The sequence below is a fragment of the Ailuropoda melanoleuca genome, unplaced genomic scaffold (assembly GCF_002007445.2).
Source record: "Ailuropoda melanoleuca isolate Jingjing unplaced genomic scaffold, ASM200744v2 unplaced-scaffold6751, whole genome shotgun sequence".
In the NCBI taxonomy this organism is placed as follows: Eukaryota; Metazoa; Chordata; class Mammalia; order Carnivora; family Ursidae; genus Ailuropoda; species Ailuropoda melanoleuca.
The window spans coordinates 318,567-343,207 of NW_023242181.1; the positions used below are offsets into that span (position 1 = coordinate 318,567).

The window sequence follows — 24,641 nt, forward strand, 5'->3', positions numbered from 1 at the left end:
ATATCCGCTCCATTCAGGGGACCAGCTGAAAAAAGGTCCCCTACTCCTCCACCACCTTTTTTCTTCTGCACACCAACGGCAAATTAACATGTCCTTTCTCCATCATTTTGCTTGGCCATCACATAGATGTGTGTGTCTGTGTATACACACACACATGCACACATATATACACTCATGCGTATACCATATATGTATATACACATGTACATATGCATAGGTACATTTCATATATGTACATACTTACATGTGTGCATGTATCTCAGAATATATATACATGCATATAAACATAGTATTTCAGTTTTCTACTCACTTTCATTTTTTGTCTTTCATTTTATCATTACCTTATTGTTTTGATAGCATCACTTGGCATATGGCTTAATATCTAGTTATTCTCAACTTGCAAATATCATTTTGCTCTCAGTTTCCCTACTATAATTAACACTTTTATTTTTACTATTAATATTCAATATTGGTTTTATATGTATAGAAGGTATATAGATAGGTAAATATATTAAATTATACTTACACATATATAATTATATATCAATACAAATATATTAATGGATATTTGTTACATATGTAATACATAACATGTGTAATTTTATTTTTGACTTTGAGAGTAAGTTATAGACATAGTGTTCTTTTACCCCTAGCTACCTCAGTGTATATTTCCTAAAACAATGTAATTTTCAAATTTGCAAATCAATATTAATATGATATGAATATCTAATCTATCAATCTTATTTAATTTTTTTTGCCAATTATGTGAATAATGTCCTTTTAGAAATGAAAGTCTCTGGTCCAGGACCAATCCAGGATCACAACTTGTAAAATGCCATGTCTCTTTTTTTTTACTTAAACAATTCCTCAATCTTTCGTTAATGTCCATGCCACTTACTGTTCATAGGTAACCAATCTCATTGCTTAGTGGTTTGTTTCCTATGTTCCATTTTGCACAAATGTTCAGATATGTGGTTACTTTCCTCTCATACTTTCCTTTTTTGCTTGCTTCCTATACACATTATTTTGGTCTTTTCATTTAATTCTGTGTCCTGAAAAATCAGGTTGTATGACCACTGTATCAGGTCATAAACATCTTCTCCTTTCTTCATCATAGCTGTGTATCTCAAAGACTCTAATAAATATGAAAGAAAAACAGAAAAGGAACAAAGGAACACAATTCAAATGCTCTCTGGCAGCATATCACACAACCCCATCAAGTCCTCCTTTGCCTGGGACTAAAGTATTCATGTCAGATCAGTGCTACCATATGCTTCACCAGGATATTCTCATAATTTTTATTCTAGTTTCTTAGATCATTTACTTTCTTCTCATTTATGTGTCACTGCTGGTTTGGACCTCAATTAAAGAGCTACAGCCCCAATAGCTTGCTGTCAGGTTGTCAGAAATAAATGATTCTTTTGTTTTCATTGATTAAGCTATACCAACATTTTATATTAATTAATTCCTTACTCTCTGCTGGTGAGGTTTGACTCTGTAAATATTGATTCAAAGTACAAATACTAAAAAACTGCTTCCTATCTCTCCCTTCTAACTGTAGGATGCTAATAGAAAGAGGGATTGAACCACATTTAAATTCCATGGAAGTAATCGGATCACATTTCCCCTCGGGTAGGAAGTGACATGTTTCTACATTTACATCTGAGGTCATTGCAAAAGATTTATATGCACAGACTTCTATGTTTTGTGGCTTCTTGATTTTTTGTGTTTTTTTTTAATATTTTCTTTATTTATTTGAGAGAGAGAGAGCTTGACCATGAGTGGGGAGGATGGGGGAGGCAGAGGGAGAAGCAGACTCCCTGCTGAGCAGGGAGCCAGACATGGGGCCCTATCCCAGGACTGATCCAGCATTGTTCTGATCCCAGAACCCTGGGATCATGACCTGAGCTAAAGGCAGATGCTTAACTGAGTGAGCCACCCAGGCTCCCCTGTTTTGTGGCTTCATAAAAGCTCTGAACACCTTCACATTTTCATAATCCCACTAGAGTAACAGTGACTTGACAAAGAAAGATTTTTTAAAAAGATTTATTTCACAACCACACTCACTGACAAGATGTAGGTACATGGCTTAGATTCCATCCATCTGATATCTCTGTCTATGGAAGTTTCATTTGAAAATGAGTTCTATAAATAATAAGACTGGAGACAGTCATTCATTTTGTTTGTACCAGCAGCAACAAAATTTACTTAATATGATTATTTTACAACCAAAAATTTTTAAAAATTAATGTTCTCACAGCCACGTGAGGACAAGAGAAGAAAACAACCCGCCAGCTCTAAAAATCTCTACAATCTCTGTAATAGGTAGAGCTCCATCCATCCTTTCAAAGTGTTATTGATTCTAAGATGAAACCATCACAAAACACTTTTTTGTGAAGAATTATCCTCTCAACAGACAAAATTCCCATTGGAATCACCTACTGAGGATTCCCAGAACTTACCAGCACTTATTGGACACTACCTAATACTAAAAGAAACTATACTATGAAGTCCCTAGGTTGATACATCTTAGCGATCTGTTCCTTCTTAAAGAACTATGACTTCCGAAGACTCCTGGCCATCTAGCTATTTTCCTATCTGGACACACCTGCCTATAACTGCTTCTGAACTGGTAAGCAAACCAGATGTTGCAAACATAATAAAGTCAACAAATTTGCCTGTTAGGCTCACAGAAAATAGCAAATGTTACCTGAGCTTGTTACAATCAGTAGTGAAAAGCACAGTATCAGGTTTGGGAAAATGTGTCATAGGTTTTGGAAAATGAGCCAGAAAGAAAATTTCACTCAGAGTTATGAAAATTAAGTGAGATCATGTACGTGAAGTTCCTAAAAATCTACTCTGGCAAATAGCAGAACCTCAAAAAGTGGCTGCACTTATTGTCACTGAGGAAAGATTTTTCTGCCAACTGTGTTAGGTACTGGCAACACATAAATTTTAAAAATTCATAATCTTGGAAGACACAGGTATATAAAAATAACGACATCACTAGTTAAAAAGGCAAATAGTTACCATGAGGGCACAGAGAAAAGAAGCAATAATTCTTACTCGGCTTGCTAGGAAAAGATCCACTAAGAATCTATTCTTTGATGTAGGCATTAAGGACAAATAGAAATGAGAAAATCAAGAGGATTCATATATGTAGAAGCATTTATTTCTTCTTGATATGGAGTTAAACTTCCTGACATCATCCTTTCTAGAAGCCTTTGCAAAGAGAGTGAGGCTGCATCTAAACTATTAAAACATATAAACCACTCTCAATAACACATGCTAATTTTAAAAATCTAAGCATTTTGCACCCAAACAGTAGCTGCATGTGGGGTTTTCTTTGGTGTGGTTGCTTCAGATCCACCAATTCCAATAAAGAAATTGCCAGAGTTATATTGCTGATCTTGGACTATTTTTTGTGAGGCCGGGAAGAATACAGAAGAGCCTAGAAAATATAAGAACATGCTAGACAAGAAATACAGACCTGCCCTGAACTACTCTTAGAACCTGCATACACACCAGAAATGAGATCACTTGGGATCAGTTTTATTTCAGTGAACTCACCCATAATTACCTCTACTTCTCTAAGCCTGGAGTCCTTTTTTGTGTGTGATCTGCTCAACAGCCCTATCCAATTCCTCTCCCCAATGGGAAGAGCAAAAATTCATTACCCACTTTCTCTTCATTATATATTGGGCTATAAAACAATAGAAATGGGGCTCTGGAAAGACTGGCTAGGTCAAAGTAAGCAAAGAAAATGAACTTTACCATTTCTCTGAGGAGGAAAAGAATTGGAGTCAATAAAAAAGCACCATAGGATTGATGGTTGTGTGGGCTTCGGGGAGGCAGAGAGGGAGCAGTTACTGGAAGTGGAGAAGTCCTAGTGAGGAGAGGGATTGAGCAATCCCGAAAGCTGACAAGTGTTAGTTCTTTATTATGAAACTATGAATTCAGAAACAAAGTGTTAGTTCCCACATTTAAAAATACTACACTACAGGGGCGCCTGGGTGGCACAGCGGTTAAGCGTCTGCCTTCGGCTCAGGGCGTGATCCCGGCGTTATGGGATCGAGCCCCCACATCGGGCTCCTCCACTATGAGCCTGCTTCTTCCTCTCCCACTCCCCCTGCTTGTGTTCCCTCTCTTGCTAGCTGTCTCTATCTCTGTCAAATAAATAAACAAAATCTTAAAAAAAAATACTACACTACAGAACACATGCAAGCACACCTTGGATCTCCTGAGGTATGGTTCCAGATGACCAAAATAAGCAAATATTACAATGAAGTGAGTCACAGGATTTTTTTTGTTTCCCAGTGCATATAAAAGCTATATTTTTTTCATTAATTGATCTGATATTTTATTTTATTTGTTTTATTTTAATGTTTTTTATTATATTATGTTAGTCACCATACGGTACATCCCCGGTTTCTGATGTAAAGCTCGATGATTCATTAGCTGTGTATAACACCCAGTGCACCATGCAATATGTGCCCTCCTTACTACCCATCACCAGTCAATCCCATTCCACCACCCCACTCCCCTCTGAAGCCCTCAGTTTGTTTCTCAGAGTCCATAGTCTCTCATGCTTCATTCCCCTTTCTGATTACTCCCCCTTTCTTTATCCCTTTCTTCCCCTATCCATCTTCCTAGTTCTTATGTTCCATAAGAGAAATCATATGGCAATTTTCTTTCTCTGCTTGACTTGTTTCATTTAGCATTATCTCCTCCAGTGCCGTCCATGTTGCAGCAAATGTTGAGAACTCGTTCTTTCTGATAGCTGAGTAATATTCCATTGTATATATGGACCACAGCTTCTTAATCCAGTCATCTGTTGAAGGGCATCTCAGTTCCTTCCATTATTTAGCTATTGTGGACAATGCTGCTATGAACACTGGGGGGCATATGGCCCTTCTCTTCACTACGTCTGTCTCCTTGGGGTAAATACCCAGTAGTGCAATGGCTGGGTCATAGGGTAGCTCAATTCGTAACTTTTTAACAGACCTCCACACTGTTTTCCAGAGTGGCTGTACCAACTTGCATTCCCACCAACAATGTAGGAGGGATCCCCTTTCTCCACGTCCTCTCCAGCAGTTGTTGTTTCTTGCCTAGTCCATTTTTGCCATTCTAACTGGCTTAAGGTGGTATCTTAGTGTCGTTTTGATTTGTATTTCCCTGATGGCTAATGATTTTGAACATTTTTCATGTGTCTGTTGGCCATTTGTATGTCATCACTGGAAAAGTGTCTGTTCATATCTTCTGCCCATTTTTTGATTTGTTTATTTGTTTCTCGTGTATTGAGTTTGAGAAGTTCTTTGTAGATCTTGGATACCAGTCTTTTATCTGTAGCATCATTTGCCAATATATTCTCCCATTCCGTGGGCTGCCTCTCACAGCATACACAAAGATAAAGTCCAAATGGATGAAAGACCTTGATGTGAGACAGGAATCCATCAAAATCCTAGAGGAGAACATAGGCAGCAACATCTATGACATCAGCCAAAGCAACATTTTCATGACACATCTCCAAAGGCAAGAGAAACAAAAGATAAAATGAACCTGTGGGACTTCAAGATAAAAAGCTTCTGCACAGCCAAGGAAACAGTTGAATATAAAAGCTATATTTACACTACAGACTATTCAGACTATTTGCCATCTTTTATGGTATGGTTTATAGAACCCCCAAACAATCACAATACAAGTAAAACAATCACAATACAAGTAAAACGATCAATGATCTCAGATCACCATAAAAATATAATGAAAAATTTTATTGCAAATATCACCAAAATATGAGGCGCCTGAACACCTCAGTCAGTTAAGCACCTGCTTTCAGCTCAGGTCATGATCCCAGAGTCCCAGGATCTAGCCACAGCTTCAGGCTCTTTGCTCAGTGGGGAGTCTGCTTCTCCCTCTCCCCTTTGCCTGCAGCTCTGCCTACTTGTGCTCCCTCTGTCAAATAAATAAATAAAATCTTGAAAAAAAAAAAGACAGAAGCCACAGTCTTTAAAAAAAATTACCAAAATACAACTGAGACACAAAGTTAAGCAAATGCTGTTGGGAAAATGGTGGCAGTACACTTCCTCTGTGCAGTGTTGCCACTAGCCTTCAATTTGTAAAATGCGCAGTATCTCCAAAGTGCAATAAGTAAGGTACACCTGTATAAATGAGTTTAGAGACTTATATTTAGGGATCTAACTATAGAAATGTGACCAAGACCTAAGGTAATAGAATTATGATCAAAAGTGAAAAAGACAGAGCAGTGGTTCTCAACCAGAGACAATTCTGTCCCCCATGTGACATTTGGCAATCTCTGGAGACATTTTTGGTAGCCACAAGGAAGAGGAGGTGCAAGTAACTAGGAAGTGGAGACTAGGGATGGTATTAACTATCCTACAATGCAAAGGACAGCTTCTGCAACCAAGAATTATTCAGCCCCAAATGTTAATGATGCTGAGAAATCCTAGTGTATAGGAATATAATAAAGTTGGACATAAAAATATGGGTATGCTGGGTTGTTTTAGGTGGAATCTAAATTTAAAAACTAGTTAGGGTTTCACAATCACAATAATATCAGAAAGCAATAATTTGTGTGTTTTACAGAAGTGGATTATAAAAGGCATTTTTTAATGATTTTGAGTTGCCACAGGTACTTTTGTGTTGAAGTGCACATGCTAGTTGGCTGGACCAAGCCTCATCAGAAGGAAAGTCACTGTGCACAGACACAGTTGAAGTGGATCCCCTAGGACTGCCAGTCAGGAGTAAGGGAGCATAGACAGGTAATATGGGACACATACAAAAAACATGTCAACCAAAATATATCTGTTGTTGTTACATTTCCTGATATTTTTAAAATATATATAAATTCTATATGTATATATTTATATATACACTTAATGTCTATAAAATAAGATTATAGTATACAAAGTGCCTTGTAATCTGATTTTTTATTTAAATAATGTGAATATTTCCCATGTTTTTAGTTTTCTCAAGCATCATTTTATTGTTAGTGAAATATTACATCCTAAGATTCCTACAACTCACTTAAGAAAGTAAGCCCCAATTGTAAGACATTCAGATTGCTTCAATTATTTTGCGTATACAGTAATATTACTATGAAGACTTTAGAGCATACACACAATCATTCCCTTAAAATAAACTCTAAGAAGTGGAAGATCTGTCTTAAAGGTTCTACACATCATAAAGCTTTAAACATAAACAATGGAGAAATGTTTCAGACCACAGTGTACTTTTAGGGGAGGATAAACAGAGAGATGACTAAGTGGCACAAGCATGTGGGAGCAGAACAGCACAGTAGGTAATAAAGAAAATGTCACAGTCATGGAAAAAACTACCGAAGAAAGAAAGTAAATGGTCTATCACAGAGAAACTTGTAAAAAATAAATTGTATCTGATATTTATATCTGAGTTGATCAAAACATAAAATCAAATTAATAAGTAATAAAACTCTAAAATGGGGATATAGTAATAGATCCTCAAAGGATAATAAGAACTGTGTTAATGGGGCACCTGGGTGGCTCAGTCAGTTAAGCATCCGACTTTTGATTTTGGCTTAGGTCAGGATCTCAGGGTTGTGAGACTGAGCCCTGTGTCAGACTCGACACTCAGTTTAAGATCTTCTCTCTCCCTCTCCCTTTGCCTCTCCCCCCACATTTCTCTCCACGCCCTCCAAAAGAAGAGTGTATTAATAAGCCCACTAAGTTTGGGGCCTGAAAAGGAACTCAGAGACTGAGCCCAACCACTTTGTTTTATGGATCAGACAACAGACTCAAAGAGAAACATATGCCAGCTGCTGGAGGTAAAACTGGTTCTTCAATCCTAGTCTTCCAACTTTATTTCAGAGTTCTTGCCAAACACCATACTGATTCTTTTCACATGTTAATTCATAAAAGCACAGAAATCACAGCTTTCAAGTTGATCTTTATCTCTGTGGTGGTTAATTGTACTGCTTCTTACTTGGGTTGTGGTTTCAGCAATATCACACACAAGCGCCCACACATACATGCACACCCACATACAGCAGCTGCTGCAGCAGCAGCAGCCAGATTGAAACAGCACGGTCTACCAACTTAGTTTCAAGTAATTAGTGTGAGATTCCTGGCCTAAGGGCTCCAACGAGGGAATCTGCTCCACCCATCACCAGGTCAGTGTTGTTTTGTATGGATGTGAAGGGAGGTATAGTGAAAATTATATGGTTAATGTATGAATTATAAATTATAAAACCTGGTTCATTAAAAGTATACCATTTTATAAAGACAGGTAGGATTTGGCCTGTAAATGGGGGAAGTGAGACACTTAGAAGTCATAAGTAATCTCACTTGTACTTAAAGCATCTTTCTTGCTTCAGTATAATATGGTGCCCTTCCTAGAATGTGATGGGACTCTTCAGAGTCTCAGTACATTCAACCTTGCTGTTTAACCACTGCTGCCTTTGCAATTGATGGACCCCGTAAGACTTCTCTAGGAATGTGGGCTTCAGTCACAGAAGATCATGGGTAGTGACAGTCACGTTAGGAAGAACAGTCTTTGCCAAGAAAGGCTTTCCAAGATCATGAAGAGATCAGAAGCCCACTCATGGGTTGGTGGGAAAGACAGCAGTCTGGGTCACTCCAAACCTCACTGACTTACTTATGCATAGCAGGTTTGTATCTGCTGGATCACAGGCCCTTCAAAACTCTGGGACTGATTTAGAATGAAAATACAATTTCTTAAAATAGTTGAGGGCAGATAGTAACTCCCAGATTGACTCAAAATTTGAATTTTAAAGGGGTTGTGCCAGGCCCCTGTGTCCTCCCAAGGAATTCAGACTAAGGGATCTTATCTCCTACAAAAACACATAACTCTGAAAGATGGTCCTATCTTCTTAACCTCTGAAGACACGGCATATGCCTCAGAGCTCATGGATTGCTTAGGGGAACCAAGAGATATGAACAGGTTGTTGCTTATAAGCTAGGCTTAGAGATGGACAGTTTAGACATTATCTTCCTTCTTAGAGTGACAGACAATAACACTAAATTTCAAAGTCAAATGAGATTAAAGGAGCCAAATGAATGAAAATGCTTGGCAACCTCCATGGCATTAGTGCCCTCTTCTTTCTACAGGTCATCCCAGAACAAGCCACACAATGGAGCCCATGGAATAATTAAATCTGTCTGAGTGTCAGAATTTATTTTGAAGGGCTATCTGCCAGGATATATAGTTCCTTCTTTCTGCAATCCTCCTAGTTGTCTATGTTGCCACAGTTTCAGGTAACCTTCTCATTGTGGTCACAGTGTTTTACATCCCAAACCTGAACACCCCCATGTACTTTCTTCCTGGGAACCTCTCCTTTGTAGATATGACAGTCAATTCCTTTGCCACTGCTAAGATGAGTGTGAACTTCGTAAAGAAAAAAAAAGCATAAGACAATTTCCTTTGCTGGATATTTCTCCTTCACCTACTGGGTGGAGTTGAAATGGAACTTTTGGTCTCCATGGCATGTGACAGATATGCAGCTACTTATGAGCCCCTACACTGCACAACCATCGTGAACAGGAAGGTGTGTGTTTTGCTGGTAGTGACCTCATGATTCTTAGGTCTTCATTTAGGGCTTCAGATGCTCTGTTGTGAATTTGCCTTTCTGTGGTCCCAATGTGGTGGACAGCATTTCCTGTGATCTCCCTCTGGTCACTAAGCTTGCCTGCATAGATACATATATTGTACAGATTGTCACTGTTGCCAGTGTGGGATGATCTCCCTGAGCTGGTTCATGACTTTGCTTATCTCCTACAGTCTGATCCTCAAAACGATTAAGATTCAGTCTTCTACTGGGCCATCCAAAGCTCATTCCACTTTGATCACATCACAGTGGTGATTCTCTTTCTTGGCATATGCATCTTCACCTGTATCTGGCCCTTCAGCAACCACTCTGTGGATAAGTTCCTTGCTGTATTTTACACCGTTATCACCCCATCTTGAACCTAATTATCTACACTCTGCGAAAGAAAGAAATGAAGACAGCCATGAAGAAATTCTGGCATGATTTTGTGAGTTCAGGAGAGAATACTTAGATTAAAATGTAATTTAGAAACAAGTTTTTAAAAGTTTTTTCAGAAAACTTAGGTCTTTTAAAAACTGTTATTGATCTGATACAGAGTATACAAGACTTACACAAGTCAGACCTTCATGGATATATTTTTTAAAGATTTTATTTATGTGACAGTGAGACAGCTAGTGAGAGAGGGAACACAGCAGAGGAGTGGGAGAGGAAGAAGCAGGCTCCCAGCAGAGGAGCCTGATGTGGGACTCGATCCCGGAACGCCGGGATCACGCCCTGAGCCGAAGGCAGACGCTTTAACGACTGAGCCACCCAGGCGTCCCTTCATGGATATTTTGAACCTAGTACCAACAAAAAAATAAATGAATTTCTTCAGCTATTTTAAAAAATTCCAACTAATTATAAAAATTGTCCATTAAAAACTTAACTTGTATTTACAATATATCAAATATATGCTTTATTTAGGTATTAGAATGGCATTGGTTGAAAGGGAAAATAGAGCAAATCTCCAGAAATTCTATCACATTTTTCTGCAGTCAGAGTGATGTGGCACTTACTGTGGGCCCAAGGTTGGTTCTCTGTCTCCTCAATAATTTTAATGTCTGAGACAGCACTTACGTGTGGTGCTTCCTAAGAAAAGAGAAACTCTGAGTTTCAGTAGATATGGATACTGCCACAGCACACTCATTTTTCTTGTGCCTCCAAAATGAGTTTTCATAGATACTTTTAAGGCTCTTAATATCATTAAATTTTATTTCCATCTTCTCACTTCAAAATTTCTTGGTTTCAGAATCTATGTCCCTGACTCCAAAAAGACAAAAAAAAAGTTACTAAATTCAGGAATACACACTCATAGTTTCCTTAAGAGTAAACTGAATTTACAAGATGATATTTAAAAATAAATTACATTTTGCATTTTATCATTCTCCAGGAAACTAATGTAATGACATTTGGATATCATCACATCACTACTAATTCCCATCAATAAAACACAGTTCAGTGGAGTTTCTCTAGCTGTGAATTTAGAATAGATTCATTCACAACTTGTCATTAGTCCCCTCTGTAAGACATGTATTGACACACGATATAAAAAAAGAGCAGCTGTTAAGAAGTTGTGTTTTATCTTTTTTTTTTAAGAGAGAGGGGGGCAGGGGAAGGGCAGAGGGGGAGAGAGAATTCTGCAGCAGACTCCTGCTAATTGGAAAGCCCAAGGCAGGGCTTGATCTCAGGACCCTCAGATCATGACCGGAGCTTAAACCAAGGGTGCTTAAGTGAACCACCCAGGTGTCCCAAGAAGTTCTGTTTTATCTTTTTAATGAGTCTAATTGTAGACATGAGTCTTGACAACAAAAGAAGATCAATAGGTATTTTTTAGATTATTTTCTCCACTTTTACATATCATATAACCACAACCACAAAACCAGAATTTAATGATTCCCTTGAAATCATAGGGAAGAAATTTAAGGTAGTGACAGCAAATGTGGTTACAGAGACAAAAGGAAACAGAAAAATAACCCTGTGTATTTATCCAATGAAAACAAATAATGTGAATAACACAACAATAACCAAATGTTTTATTTAACTTTAATGATGTCAAGTTGAGAACAAGACAACTTTTATAATAGGTAAGTCTATTGTACTATGGTCAAACTGTCTGAAAATATATTTCTGATAAATTCCAAATTCCTCAGAGATTATTCCCTTATGTTGCATTGTGGAGTGGAGCCATGAGGCCCTGTGCATTGTGGAAGTCATTGGTGTCACCTGCCTACCGCCAGCTCCTTCTCCTGCAGGTCTGTGCCCTTGCCTGGCCTGCCTGTGCTGCTCCCACAGCAGCTTCAGCACCTCGGCCAAAAACAATGGTAAGGTAGCTGTGCAAGGGGCTTTCAGAGGAACAGGGCAGCCCCTCTCACCTCTCCTCAAGGGGATCCCCTTGGTGAGCCTCCCGATCCTCTACAATCTTGTTCACGTACCGGAGTGGCCACGGATCGAAGTCACATCAAGACCAGAGCAACTGTGAAAGGCTACCTTGAACCTAAGCAGCTGCCAGACTGCCTGAAAGATTGCTGTGTGGTGGTTATTCCAGCAGGAGACCTGAGAAAACCAGGCATGATACAGGATGATATCTGTTCAAGACCAACGCCACCACTGTGGCCACCCCGACTACTGCCTGTGCCCAGCATTGTCCTGATGCCATGATCTGCACCACTTCAAATCTGATTAACTCCACCATCTCAATCACAACAGAAGTTTTCAAGAAGCATGGAACATACAACCCCAATAAAATCTTTGGGGTGACAACCTGGGAATTGTCAGAACCAACACTTATTATAGAACTGAAGGGTTTGGATCCAGTTCAAGTCAGTGTTCCTGTCACTGGTGGCCATGCTGAGAAACCATCATCCCCCCCACCACTTTAAAATGGAACTTCCCCAGGAACAGCTGACAGCTGTCATTGGGAGGATCGGGAGGCCAGCACGGAGGTGGTGAAGGCCACAGCTGCAGCAGGCTCTATAACCCTGTCTGTGGAGTATGCTGGAGCCCAATTTGTCTTCTCCCTGTGGATGCAATGAATGGAAAGGAAGGAGTTGTTGAACGTTTATTAAGTCTCAAGAAACAGAGTGTCCCTATTTCTCCACACCATTACTGCTGGGGAGAGTATTGAAAAGAATCTAGGCATCAGTACCAATTCCCCTTTCCCAGAGAAGACAATAACTGAAGCCGTCCCTGAGCTGAAAGCGTCCATCAAAAAAGGAGCAGAGTGAAGAACATGAAATGAGAAAGCAGTTAGCGACAAGTCTGTTTCCCTAACTTTTCAAGGCATCATGTCACTGTAAAGCCATATCAGACCCCTTTCTGTTTCAGTTGTGTTACCGATGAGTGTTGTATTAATATTGCTGTCCCTTTCAAATCACAGGTCTGTCTGTTGGTACATCAATAAAAGTAGGCTTTATCTTCTTTAAAAAAAAAAACAAATAAAACATACACACACACAAAGAAAAAAATAAATATTACCATTATTTTTTAGTTCTATTTTTTTAGTATGTTCATCACCATACACTACATCCCTAGTTTTTGATGTAAAGTTCCATGATTCATTACTTGCATATAACACCTTGTGCACCGTGCAATACGTGCCCTCCTTAATACCCACCACCAGCCTATCCCATTCCCCCAGCCCTCTCCCCTCTGAAGCCCTCAACTTGTTTCCCAGACTCCACAGTCTCTCATGGTTCATTCCCCCTTCTGTTTTCCCCCCGTTTCTTCTTCCCTTTCTTCTCCTACCGAACTTCCTATTTCTTATGTTCCATAAATGAGTGAAACCGTATGATAATTGTCTTTCTCTGCTTGACTTATTTTGCTTAGCATTATCTCCTCCAGTCCTGTCCATGTTGCAGCAAATGTTGAGAAATTGTTCTTTTTGATGGCTGAGTAATATCCCATTGTATATATGGACCACATCTTCTTAATCCAGTCTTCTGTTGAAGGGCATCTCAGCTCCTTCCATGATTTAGCTATCATGGACAATGCTGCTATGAACATTGGGGTGCATAAGTCCCTTCTCTTCACTACGTCTGTCTCTTTGGGGTAAATACCCAGTAGTGCAATGGCTGGATCATAGGGTAGCTCAATTTTTAACTTTCTAAGGGACCTCCACACTGTTTTCCAGAGTGGCTGTACCAATTTGCATTCCCACCAACAATGTAAGAGGGATCCCCTTTCTCCACATCCTCTCCAACAATTGTTGTTTCCTGCCTTGTCAATTTTTGCCATTCGAACTGGCATAAGGTGGTTCCCATTCTACAGGCAAATTAATTGTTGGTGAACATGAATCATAACCAAAACAGAAGCAGCATAATAGGCAAGGATACACTTTTATTCTTCTATAGATGCACACACCTCAATGCCTCTACTACTAGCCTCCCAATCAAAAGATAAATACATTTAAAAATAGCTAGGAGTTATGAGGAGATTTTCTGGGTCAGCCACGATAACTACTAGAGAATATGAAAGAATCCAAGGCATTTAGAAAACTCCCTTATTTCCCACAAAAGTCAAAGTTCTATTTGACGCATCCATGCCAAATACTCTTACCACTACCAGAGCAGGAAGCACAAGGACAGCTTCACACATAGATCACACACAAAGAAGACATATTTGCTGATGTGTTCAATGGGGCCTGAAAGAGTCCTTTGCCCAAAATCTTCACTCAGTATAGCTTGTCACATGACCTGAAAATCCCCTATATTTTGTCATTCTTTTAGTGATAAAACCATTTGCTTTTAATAAGTTCATTATTTAAAGATACAAAAATACAAACGGTAAAACATCTGCTTGTTTTCAGTCATGCATATCATATGATGAATGAGTTTATTAACACTTCTCTTCTATGTCAACCAGCCGAGGCCAAAGCCTTATAGAAACGGTGGCCTGATGGGTGTGGAGACTAGGAATAGACAGGGAAAAGATAGAGAAGGATGGGAAAATGGCCTAGGAAGCACAATATATTCTAATTTTTTGAGACAAGCTTTGATCATACTATAATGAATTGAAGAGCACTGGCCAAGAGGAGAGAACAAATTTGAAGTTCTATTTGTGTAACTCTAAGAAACTGCACCTGAAGATCTGGGGTCCCAGCTGGATTCCCAGACTCTGCAGGCACTGCTATCCAGCACATTCACATTTGACAGGAACCGATTACAGTTGACCCTTGAACAACATGGGTTTGAATCACCCGGGCCCACCTATATGCCAATTTCTTTTGAAAAATACAGTATTTTCTCCTCCTAATTATTTTCTTAATGGCATTTTCTTGTCTTTACCTTACTTTATTATAAGAATATAGTATATAATGCACAAAACATACAAGATACATGTCAATCAACATTTTATGTTATTGGTAAGGCTTCCAGTCAACACTAGGCTATTAGTTGTTATGTTTTGGGAGATTCAAAGTTATATGTGGATTTTTGAATATGCAGAGGATTAGCACCCCTATTTCCCACTTTGTTTAAGGGTCAACTATATTATATTGCTCTATTCCACACAAAGACTTTGCAAACGTCGATGGAAGCTCAATTCATAATCACCAACACCTGCAAAAACCTGAATGGATAAGCAAACTGTGGTATATCCATATGTTGAGCAATAAAAAGGAATAAACTAGGATTTAAAAATCATCTTCCAAGAGAAACAGCAATAAAACTGGAAAAAGTTTTCAGACAAAAATACCCAGAACAAAATAAAACCTTTAACTTTTTGAAGTCTAAGGAAAATAACCAGAGGGCATACAACCAATTGACAAATATTTATTCAAGAATCTCGATAATAACAGAGGGACTCTCTGACATTTAAGCCAGAGTCTGATCCTATTTCTGCCAACTCTCTGCTGTGAAAGTTCTTTGCTACACAGGTGCTGCATCCTATAAAGAAAAGCAGCTCCCATTATCCCTCCAAGCTCCAGAACTGAGAAAATGAGATTATATTCCAGGTGGTACTAAGGCTGGCCATGATAACTGGTAGCTCCGATCTCCCCAGCTTGGCTCTGGTTCCATGGTATAGAGATCTGCCCAGGGTGAGCATTCAGACAAGAGAGGCATAGAAGCCTTGCCTGAGGGAGGTGACNAGGTGATTTTATTTGGAAAGCAATGCAGAAAATCTATGTCTGGGGCCTATTGTTTGAAATGATCAGGGTCACAGTGGAAACCTCTTTAATGATCCTACTATATATATATATATATATATATATATATATATATATGTATATACACACACACTATGAAAAACTATGTGCCCACAAATTAGATAATACATATTAAATGGACAGATTCTTAAAGAATACACAATAATAGAAAATCTAAAGAGACATATAAGAAATAGATAATGTTAATATTTTTTTAAACTTCCCAAAGGAAAACTCCAGGCTCTGATGGCTTCATTGGTAAATTCTGCCAAATTTTTAAAGAAGAAATAAGACCAATTCTTCAAAAACCTTTCCAGCAAATGGAGAAGGAGGAAAGAGTTCACAACTCATTCTAAGAGGTCAATTTCACCATTGTACCAAACCTAGTCAAAGACAGCACAAAATAAAAAAAAAAAAACTGTAGACCAATATTTCTCATTGATGTAAACTCAACTATACATTACAGTACAGAAACACACTTTAGAAATAAAGACATAGATAGGTTAAAAACGTGAGGATGAAGGAGAAGAACAAAGTCAAAGGACTGACACTACTCAACCTCAGGACTTATTATAAAGCTACAGTAACTGAGATAATGTGGTATTGACAAATACCAATAGAAAGAAATAGAAGGTCCAGAAGTAGACTCACAGAAATGTAGGCAACTGATCTTTGAAAAGAACAAAGCTAATGCAGTGAAGCAAAGAGAGTCTTTTCAATAAATGGTGCTTAAGCAACTGGACATCAACATGCCAAAAAACAGACAAAGAAAGAAAGAAAGAAAGGGAGGGAGGGAGGGAGGGAGGAAAGAAGGGGAAAAAAGGAAATAAAGAAAAGGGAAAAAAAGAAAAAGAGAAACCTACATATACCTTACACTTTTCACAAAATTTAACCTAAAGGGATCACAGACCTATTGTGAAGTGCAAAACTATAAATCTCCTAGAAGATAAATAGGAAAAAATCTAGATGACCTTGTGTGTGGCAATGACTTTTATTTTTTATTTTTTTATTATTTTTAATGATTTTTTTATTATATTATGTTAATCACCATACAGTACATCCCCGGATTCCGATGTAAAGTTCGATGCTTCATTAGTTGTGTATAACACCCAGCGCACCATGCAATACATGCCCTCCTTACTACCCATCACCAGTCTATCCCATTTCCCCACGCCCTCCCCTCTGAAGTCTTCAGTTTGTTTCTCATAGTCCATAGTCTCCCATGTTTCATTCCCCCTTCTGATTACCCCCCTTTTCTTTATCCCTTTCTTCCCCGACTGATCATCCTAGTTCTTATGTTCCATAGATGAGAGAAATCATATGATAATTGTCTTTCTCTGCTTGAGGCACAATCCATGAAATAAATAACTAACAAGCTGGACTCCATGGAAATTTAGAACATTTTCTCTGCAAATTACAATGGCAAGAGAATGAGAAGACAAGCCACACTGGGAAAAAATATTTATGAAAGATCTATCTGATAAAGGACTGTTATCCAGTATACCCAAAGATCTCTTTGAATTCAACAACAAAGAAAACAGCCTGATTCAAAAAAACTGGCAAGACACCTGATCAAAAACCTCACTAAAGTATATATTCAGATGGCAAATAAGCATGTGAAAAGATGTTCAGCCTTATGTATCATCAAGGAACTAACAATTAAAACAACAATGAGATCCACTATAAACTTACTGGGATTACTAAATCTAAAACATTGAGGAAATCAAATGCTGACAAGGATATGGAACAACAGGAACTCTAATCCTGATAGGAATGCAAAGTGGTACATCCACTTTGGAAGACAATTTGGCAGTTGCTTGCAAAACTAAATAAACTCTTACCATTCAATCCAGCAACTGTGCTACTTGGTATTTACCCAAATGCACTGGAACAAAAACCTCCATACTGAGGTTCACAGCTGTGTTTTTCATAATTGCCCAAATTTGAAATCAACCAAGATCTCCTTCACAAGGTGAATGGATAAATAGACCATGGTACATCAGGACAATGAAATATTACTCCTTTCTAAAAGGAAATAAGCTATCCAGCTACAAAAAACATGGAAAAACTTAAATGCATATTACCGAGTGAAAAAAGCCTATGTGAAAGGGTACATTTTGTATGATTCCAACTATATTCCATTCTGGAAAAGGGAAAACTATGCAATCCATAAAATCAATAGTTGCCAGGGGTTAAGAAAGAGGGAAAAGTAGATAGGCAGATCACAGATCATTTTAGGGCAGGGAAACTATTCTCTGTGATAATACAATTGTGAATACATGCCATTATACATTTGTGATAACCTATAGTATGTACAACATCAAAAGTGAACCCTAACATATACTCTGGACTTTGAGTGATAATGATGTATCAGTGGGGTTCACTGACTGGAAGGTGTATCACTGTGGTACCGAATGTAAACCGTGGGGGAGGCTGTACATGCGGGGGGCTCAGGAGGTATATGGAAACTCTTCATATGTTCCACTCAATTTTGTTGTAAATCTAAAAATACTCTAAAGAGAAAGACTATTTATTTAAAAAATTCAAAAAAATAAAAGGATAGAAAAATATATACCATATGAACACCAACCAAAAGAAATCACCAGAGGCCATTTTAATATCAAAATATATTTCAGAGCAAAGAATATTACCAGGGATAAGAATGTCATTTCATGGGGTGCCTGGGTGGCTCAGTCGTTTAAATGTCTGCCTTAGGCTCAGGTTGAGATTCCAGGGTCCTGGGATCGAGGCCACCTCCCCACATCCCCCACCCCCCCAGGCTGCTTGCTCAGCAGGGAGTTTGCTTCTTCCTCTCCCTTTCTGCCCCTCCCCCCACTCACTGTCTGGCATGTGAGCTCTCTCTCTCATTCTAAAATAAATAAATAAAATCTTTTTAAAAATGTAATTTCATATTGAGAAAGAAATCAATTAATCAAGAAGTAGTAACAACTTAGCTATTTATGTCCCTCATAACAAAATTTAAATACATATGAAGCAAACACTGAGAGAGTTGCAAGGAGAAATAATTTTTAAAATATAGTCAGCAAATTGGGGGGTGAGGTCATAAAGAGGACATGACCACCAGTTAACCCTTGAGCTGGACCTGGGCAACAGGAGGCTCCTCACCCCCTCCCCTGTCCTTGGAATATGCCTTCCACTTGCCTTCCCTGCCCCTAGAAGCTGCCCCAAGGATTCAGCCTTGAGAGAGTGATGTGGTGTTGAGACTGTCTGGACAGTATACGTGGCTGAACCTACTTAAGAGCTCTATATTAACTTTAAGATTTGGCAGGCAGGCAGAGATCTACTCATCTTGTAGTCACCCACGATGGTGGTTACGTACCACACTGGTCAAGATAAGACTTCCCTTGCAACTGGAACTAAAACCTTAATTGAATTTGATGACATAAATCTATTTAGAGATTAAGACTGCAGAAGACAGCTTCTTAGTACTTATAAGTTAAATGAAAAATAATTTAAAAGTTCACTAATTTTTAACGCACAGCTGCTTTATGTGTGATTTTTCTTACCTCCTGTTCTGATTTCTAAAATATGCAAAGGTTATTCTTGACAAGGACATCGCCAAGAGATGTCCCATGGAAATTATTTTCATGTTTCTTATTCTGCCCAGAATACAGAATAGGAAAATTTCACCCAGGGGAGTCCTTCTAGTGGTGAATATATGCCAGGCTGAGGGAAAGTGCTGCTACAGATACTGTCTCTACCCAATTGTGGATATCATCTCAAGCACACATCAGAGGAGGACAAGAGAAGAGGAAAAAGCAATCTGGTCTTAGAGAAAATTTATGTTTAGTAAGTTATCTCATGTCCTCTGTGACTCTCCTCTTTAATTTTTAAAATATCTGTATGTATCCTGTATCACCCATGCCCACCTGTGCCAACCTGAGTGTGGCTTGTTTAACTTCTGACCTTTAAAGCAGGTAATACAATTTTTCTCCTCCCATCCTATTCCTGCGGGAGCTTCTATGGTCTCTTTAAGAAAGGTGTACACACCACCATCACGCAGCGCCACAGAGATGTTCTCAGATCTGCTTTAGAAGATCTCTGTTCTTTGATGGCTACTGGATATTAGCAACTTCCAGCTATTTTGGCTCAAGTGGATCTTGCCATTTAAGAGGATAAAGTTTTTCGTATCGGATACAGTACTATATGCCAAGATAATTTTAACACAGAGATAGAAGTAAAACAGTTATATATCCAGTGAGAAATGATATAAAACTCAGTTACTACAGAAATAAGATAAAACTACAACCTGAGACAAAAGGAAGGCATCTTAAGCTAGTAGAAGGAACCTGGACTTGCTCCCTATGTGCCTTACTTAGTGTATATCTCAGGCAATCCATTAAAGTCTCTGAGTCCATGTTTCTCCTGTAAAAATGTAAATGTTGAGAATTTTAGTTTTAGGATGATTATTATTTAAAAAATCTTAGCGGATGAACATGAATTTAGAAGAGCATGAAAAATGTGTTGCTATATTTTAATATTCCTAAAAGAGGATCTCAATTTGTATCCTTTCCCTGATTTTTCAATTTTACCAATCCCAAGGTTATCGTTACTCCCTTTGTGAAAATTCTCCATGTTACGGTTAAGAATTTCAAAGGTGCTTTAAAAGAATGTGCTATTGTCTTATTATGGTGTCTTAAAATATGAATAACCCCTCCACAAAAGCAGAAGTGAAAAATAAAAAAGTTGAAATGCAGGTAGCATGTCTGAACTTCTTTTGCATCTGTATAACATGTAGGGTTGCTAAGAATGTGCTTGTTAGTTTAGAAAAAATGTAAGAGGTAGGTATTTTTTTAAAAAAAGGTGGTACCACGTATTTTGCTGACATAAAGTAGTTGGCTATTCACTAAGATTGCTGCCAGTAAGCTGTGGACATTGTACTGCTTTAAGGTGCATTTTAATGAACAAAGAAGAGAAAAAACTAGTATTTATTAATCATGCACTGAGTTTAAATGTTTTCTTTATATTTTCTGACTACTCATCATAACATGTCTATTATTAAATTGAATGCTCTCTTTTCACAGATGAGGAACTGGAAACAGAAATAGGTTCAGTTCAAGGTCACAAGGTCAACAAGTATTAGAGTTAGATTTCAGACCAAATCAGACTAATTAAAAAGTCCACGCTCTACTAATTGTCCTTATTACTAGGTTAATATTAATATGTCTATAATTAATGCACAATATTATGTAATATTAATTTCAAAACTACTTAAAATAACAGTAGGATTTCTTATTGGTAAATTGGTCCCTAGCAATGTACATATCCACCTTTTAGCAAAATCCTCTATCAAACACAACTGAAATCCAATTTTGCTATTAGCTATCTTCTATATCATTTATTCCAACACACACAGAATTAGTTATTGACAACTAATCCCAGAAAGGAATTTGTCTTCACAAAAATTAAGTATCAACGTGATGTTCAAATTGTTCAAGTTTCTCAGGGGACATAAATGTATTGGGTGTAATATCGGAATATTTTCTTTAGAAATTAAATCTCTACTATGGAGGATATGTTTGTTTGTAAGTTATGAGACTACTAACACATGTCCCCCTTTCCCCACCCAATGTGTGCTTTGACTAATTCTTTAGGAATGTCTTCTTCATTTCTAGCCTATGCTTCTGAGTTCTCAGTATAAGGGAAGGGGAATTAGTGCTTATGATGATGTAATGGTTTTAACCATTCACCTGCTGCCTTTGGCACCACCCTTAAGATTTCAAGGGTAAAAAAGGAAGAGACACAGAAAAAGTAAAAGAAAGCAAAGGGGAAGAAATAATAAAGGGAGAAGAGAGATATGCAATTATCTTTTTGCCATCTAGTGAGAAAAGGGCTCAATTTACTTAAGGATGAATATAAATAATATCATTATTATACTTACATAATGTTTGTACAAAATAAGAAATTATAAATATTTACATATTATATTTAGAGGTATATAACTGATGATCTTTTTAATTTTATCTCTGTGCTCACTCAGCACTAATGGTCAAAGATGTACTTTAATTCCACAGGTCTACAATTTATTCACATCTTAGAAATGACACATAAGATATTTTAAACTTTTATGTCAAAATTTTTAAACCTAGGGATTTCCCAGCATCCATGAATATACAGCTGACCATTGAAAAATGCAGTCAAAAATCTGTGTACAACTTTTGAATCACCCAAAATTTAACAACTAATAGCCTATTGTTGACCAAAAGCCTTACTGCTAACAGTCGACTGAAAAATATTTTGTATATGTATTATATATTGAATTACTACAATGAAGTAAGCTAGAAAAAGGAAACCATTTAAAAAATCATAAGCAAGAAAAAATACATTTACAGTACTGTACCTATTGAAAACAATCATCATATAAATGATCCCACACAGTTCACATGTGTTGTTCAAAACACCTGTGTTGTTCAAAAGTCAACTGTAAATGAACACAAATATTTTATATTGATAAGCTTGAATATTTGTTATATTTTGATTATATTTTGCTACCATTCAGACTTCAAGTCAGACTGTGAGTCTAAGTTAACTTCCTCTGTGGTTAATCCCTTTGTCATATAACACTCCACATTATTTTCTAATATGTTTACTTTACTAAATGAATTTCATTTAATTGTGGTCTTAAAGACAAATTATGTACGTGATTTTGCATTTGAATTATCATGCCAAGGTATTTATTATAAGGCTTTCTATAGAGCTTCTCTCCAACAGATTGTCCCAACATATATTTTATAGTAATAAGCAAAAGATTTAGTTTTATGATGTTTTATAAAAGAGGTTCAACTTAGGCTTGAAGGAATCATTATGTATAATACAATGAAACTATAATTTTGTACCATGTCATTTGCTCTGGATTTTGATACCTGCTCACTATAATTTTCCTAAATAGATGAATTAAATTTTACTTATTTAGTGTAATTGTTGTTGGTGGTACCCCACTCAGATCCTTCTTCCTGGGGTGGTGGACTGAAGCTAATTTCCAGATGACACCACAACTTTTTGTTTTTTTCTTGTTTTTAGCATTTTCTTTCCCTGTTCTGCTTTCCTCACTCACTTCTTGTGAGAATACCCTCTCAATAAATCATTTACATGATCTCAGACTTTGCTTTTTGGAAAGCCAATCTTAGGCACTTAGCTTCTTTTAAAAGGCATAATGGCCTGAACATTTTGCCAAGATTTGTCTTCCCAATTATATTTTTCACTTTCGGATATAAATGCTCATTTTCAATGAAATTTAACTGTCAGCGGAGTAGAATTTCAACTGAATTCTAAAAATTAAGTACCCTTTCCCATGCCACTAACTGACAATCTATCCTTCTCTCTAGGCTATTTTAAAGACACACTGAATAAAATGGATAAAGGAAATTTGTTTATAGTGTCAGAATTTGTGCTTCTGGAACTTTGCCACTCATGGAATATACAGGTCTTATTCTTAGTGATATTTCTTATACTTTACCTGATTATTATATCTGGAAATATTGTCATTATGATCCTAATCATCACTGACCCCGTCTTCATTCCCCCATGTACTTCTTGTTGGCCAACCTGTCCTTTGTTGATATGTGGCTTTCTTCAGTCACCACTCTGAAGATGATCACAGACATTCTCAGGGAGAACAAGACTATTTCCTTTGGAGGGTGTATGTGCCAGATCCTCTATGTACATTTTGTTGGAGGGGGAGAGATGGTGCTATTAGTGGTAATGGCCTATGACCACTTTGTAGCCATCTGCAAGCCACTGCACTATTCAACCATTATGAGCCTGCAAAAATGCACTGGGCTGATGGTGACTTCCTGGACCATTGGCTTTGTGCATGCCATGAGTCAAATGTCTGTGATTGTGCAATTGCCCTTCTGTGGCCCCAGGGATATCGACAGCTTCTTCTGTGACATACCACCAGTAATTAAGCTTGCCTGCATAGATTCCTACATTTGGGAATATTAATGAATGCTGATAGTGGGGTTCTGGCCATGACCTGCTTTATTCTGTTGTTGATATCCTATACATATATTCTTCTTGCTATCCGCCAAAGCTCTGAAACTGGTGCATCCAAGGCACTATCTACCTGTACTGGCCACATCACAGTGGTGGTGCTTTTCTTTGGGCCTTGCATCTTCATCTATGTGTGGCCACTCAGCATCACCTGGGTGGACAAATTTCTTGCTGTGTTTTACTCTGTTATTACACCTCTCCTAAATCCAGCCATTTATACCCTGAGAAATAAAGAGATAAAAGATGCCATGAAAAGATTCAGACGCTACTACATACATTCCAAGGGAAATATTTAATGCCCAGAGACCTTACTGTAAGAACTTCAAGTTGATAATACATTTACCTTGTAAAACAGGTTGAAAATTCCAGGCATTTCAGTTTATTTCTACATGTTATGGCTGTCTCCAAGGGCAGGAATAGGGTTAATACAATTCAAGAATTCACATTTATGTACTCAACCAGTGGAACACCTCAAAATATATCCCTAAAACCCAAACATTAATGATCCTTCTTTCTGAAGGAATCTAATCAGTCTTCCTGTGCCTTTAACTATGTTAAATGAGAACCTAAAATTCATTGCACAAACCCATCCACCATCCTGATGGATAGTATCCTAATAAACTTTGTCCTAACTTCATTTGGAAAGTATTCCTGTGACATTGACTCCTTCCCTCAAACTTTTCACCTAACCTTTTGTCAAGAGACAACTGAAATATTATTTTTTCTTTAACTTAGCTTCCTACTCAAATACTAATAGGAAGGAGTGGGAGAAAAAAAATACAGATAATGCAGTAACAGTGGAAAATACACAGGGAATAGGAGTGGAAGATATTCTGTTTCATTTCCATTAACTCAATACATATAAAAAATGGTAAAACCTAATGACAT

The 24,641-nt window shown here is 37.7% G+C and overlaps 3 pseudogenes; all 3 read left to right on the plus strand.

The window, feature by feature from the left end:
• Positions 1-7,293: 7,293 nt before the first annotated feature.
• Positions 7,294-10,070, plus strand: LOC117800280 (annotated as a pseudogene).
• A 1,320-nt stretch (positions 10,071-11,390) lies between these two features.
• LOC100472901 lies at positions 11,391-12,822 on the plus strand (annotated as a pseudogene).
• A 10,290-nt stretch (positions 12,823-23,112) lies between these two features.
• Positions 23,113-24,049, plus strand: LOC100472646 (annotated as a pseudogene).
• The last annotated feature ends 592 nt before the right edge of the window (positions 24,050-24,641 follow it).